This window comes from Populus alba, chromosome 8, assembly GCF_005239225.2.
Source record: "Populus alba chromosome 8, ASM523922v2, whole genome shotgun sequence".
NCBI classification, from domain to species: Eukaryota; Viridiplantae; Streptophyta; class Magnoliopsida; order Malpighiales; family Salicaceae; genus Populus; species Populus alba.
The window spans coordinates 13,278,836-13,282,996 of NC_133291.1; positions in this window are offsets into that span (position 1 = coordinate 13,278,836).

The window sequence follows — 4,161 nt, forward strand, 5'->3', positions numbered from 1 at the left end:
TTTATTTGTCTTTCCACCCACACAACAATTTATTTATAGTCAAAAATTAAAAAAAAAAAAAAAATGATGCAAATAAAGCTATGGATTTGAGTTTAACACAAGTCTAAATCCTTGGACCAAATAAAAACACAACCAACATTGTAAAAATCTACATTTTTTATTCAATCAAAGTCACTTAAAAATATAAAAATATAGGTTTAAATACATTTCTCATCCTTAAATAACTAGAAAACAACCAATCATTAAAAACAAGCTAAAATCCTAAATTAATAATAAAAAAAAAATATAATCCAAAACTTCAAACGCAATTCTGAGTGTCTTTGGAGTGAAATTTGATGAATTTGAGCAGCGAATATGCTTGGAGTGTGGAAAAAAAGTCAACACAAGTTCAATTTTCTATCAAGAATCCAACTATAAAATCTGAATTTGATTTTGAATTTGTTAAAGATTATGTTTTGAGTTTAATTGATGAGATAATTGAAATGTTTTGAATTAATTGTTACAGATAATGATTTAATTAGATGAATTTTAGATGATTTTATTAGGAATAATGATTTTGAGATTAATTGGTTTAATTATTATGTTGGGTGTAAGGATATTGAGAAATTGTGAAAAACCCTTGCTGGAAATTTGGAAAACATTATATTGAGGTTAAAGATGATGAAATTTCAATTTGATCTTCTAATTTAATAAAATTATAATTTTAACCCTTAGAAATCTAAGAAAATTCCAGATCGATTTTTTATTGTAATTTTAGTTTTTCAAATTGGTTTGACTAATAATTAAGGTTTATTAGTGAATGATTATCAAGTTTTATGATTTGTTTCCTTTTGAATTGGATTTAGGAAATCCGTTTGATTTTTTAGTTTTTTAGAAAAAAAAAGGATTAATTTGGTTCATAAACATATAGGGTTATGAGTTAGACACTGAGTTAAGTCTATTAAATAGATTGTACATTCTTTTCGAGTTGTTTTTTAGTGTGTCTTTTTTTGTATTTAGATAATCTTGATATTCTACATGCAGGACATCAATAAGATTGCTTTCAATAACTGCTTCCGTATTATTTATACCTTTGAGTTAGATGAGTGAATAATTTTCATATGCTAAAAGATTAGTATAAATACTTTAATTGTTAATATGAAATTGATTATGATTTTTGGTAAATCTTATATTATTATTTATTTCTTTTTATGATCACATATTGAAACTGAATCTTTGATATAAACCATTATGTACTTCTGAATTGATAACTACTCATTTGATTAATGTCATGATTTGAGTTTTGAAATATGAATTTATATGTGCGACTATGTTATGAACATATGGTATGCCAATCAGAATACTCATGCTAACAAGGTAGTGTTAGTTTTTGTTTATATCATATCTTAATCCTATTTGATCGGGGAAATCACCAACATGTGGTGATTCATCATCCTATGATGCAGAGCATCATGCTTATTGCGTTTTGATCTTCCAACGAGTCTTACTTTATGATATTCTTATTATGGTCTATTTGAGAAACTTTTCCGTAAGAACTTAAAGTCATATTTTTGTGTGTTTGTATTCCTTATTATTGTATTACCTCGTGTATGTATACTAAACGTTATCTACTTACTGAGTTGTTGAACTCACCATCTTGTTATTTATCTTTTTAGGCTTATATCTTGTTTAGCAAGTCGCTTTGTTGGACTTTCAGAACCTACTTTTTTTTTTTATTGTAATTAATTGTTTTATTTTTTTGTCTAGTTAGTGTTCCACAATTACGATATTTGAATTAACTCTTGTATTAACATAATTTATATTATGGAGCTAATTATGTTATCATGTTTTGTGGAACTCTATTTTGTTTATAAAAGGAAAAAGTTTGTTTGTAAGTTTGGGTTTGCATAGGTATGAAATCTTAGAAGGGGACCTTATATATATGTCGGTCATGGATCTGAGAATCGATTCGTGATATTTGTTCTATAACCCGTTTTGATCATGTTTATAAAAATAAAACAAAACTTATTAGTTGTTTATTTTTTTTAAGTAGAATTTGATTATTGTTTTCAGGATAGAAAAGACAAAAACAATAGAGATAAATTAAACATGTTTCACTATACTTCATGTTTTGAAATTATAAAAATTAACTAAAAAATTGTTTTATAGATATATTTATTTTACGTTTTTCTTCTTTTTTTCCAATTAAATCTATTTTTGTCTCTTGTATCTATTCTCTTACTACACACACACACACACACACACAAAACTAAATAAATACAATCTTATAGTTTTACATACTTTAAATAGGTATACAAAAAAGGTATATATCATATTAATAACTTGTTTGGCAACATGATGTGGTTGTACTTTGGAAAACTCATATTTTTTTTGCTTTAAATTATTTTTTTAATTATTTTAGATTATTTTGATGTGTTGATATTAAAAATAAATTTTAAAAAATAAAAAATATTATTTTAATATATTTTTAAGTAAAAAATATTTTGAAAAAATAGCCTCTACTACAATATTAAATAGACTCTAATTAAACTACTAGTTTTATTTCTAGTCAACTATCCTTCCAATAAAATATTCCTTATAACATGGCATAAATTGAGTGATTAGAATAAAAAATAAAAATAAATGTCGAAATAACACAAGATGTATTTTTTTTGGTGAAATAACATAATTTGAGGATGTCGCGGTTTAGACGAGCAATATCTGACTAAATATCACAATTGTAAATAGTGACATCAATTATAATTTTGTTGCGGTTCTGAATCACAATACTTAATCAAATATCATGGTTTTTAATCGCGACATCAATTGGTAGACCGTTTTGAGAAACAACTAGACATTTTAGAAAACGATCAGACAGTAGCCAAAATGGACTGACCATTTTAGCTATTGTCTAGTTTTGGAAATTTTTGGTGTTTTAAGACTGAAAAAAATACAAAATAATAGTTTTTGTTATTCTAAACTTTAATTTACTTTATGATTATTAGATTATTTGAGAGTTCAAAAATTTATAATTTTTATAAAATTTGGACAAAGTTTACCCTATTAAGAATTATAACTAAAATTTTATCCTGCTTTAAAAAAACTTGCAAAAAACATAATAACCATAATCAACAAATTTTTACTAAACTCCATAAATTTTGACATTCATAATCGCAAAATAGCTCTAGGAATGGGAAAAAAATAGATGTACATTTTAAATGAATAAAAACTAATGAAATAATACAATATTCAAGTAATCCTAAAATATATAAACATAAATTATCTATCTATCTATGTCTACGTCATCTACAGTATGATTTGAGGTCATCAATATCATGATTGGATCCAACTCTTGCACTTACCTCAATGACCTTGTCCTCTGCAACATGCCCATCCAATTCGATGCGCATGTTGCTCGTATTTCATGTATTTAGGTGGAGGAACCTAGATGAGATTCAAAGTAATGATCCAAAGTGTAATACTCATGTATCAAATCATATACTCCTTATCTGTAATCACATGATGCAAATATGCAAATATTCCATTCCTCTGTGCATCCCACTGTGCAACATATGCTCTATGTCACCTTAATCAATCATAATCATCATTTACCTCGACAAGTTATGGCAAGCATTGCATCACTCTTGTCAATATCGGTTGAAATGTGTTGTGTGTAGTTGAACTATCATATTACCTGGTCTGAGCAATGAAGCTCAATCATCTAAAAAAAATTAGTAGGACCACTGATGTCCATATATCCATCCTGCTAGTGCAAATAGAGCAACTGCCAATCTTTCCTCCAAGTAAGGTGTCCACATGACTTATAGAATATTAGTTTTTTAAATATTAAACAACAATAATTCGGTAATGTGTAATGATTTTTATTAAACAAATAATTCAAAAAATATTTGAATAGAATGTTATCTATCTAGCTTGTTTCAATAAAATGCAAGTACATGTGTTGGATTATTTTCAAACACTCTATTAGCACACCACTTAACATTAAAACTATGTTAGTTTAATTATATTTTTTAAAGTTACAATTACACAATATAAATACATATAATTGTAAAATAACATTGCAATACCTGCAATCGAGTGGGAGATAAAATGTAACCCCTACTATCTGGACAGTCATAGACGATAGATAATTAGGGTATCTGGGGTCTTTCCACATGAAGA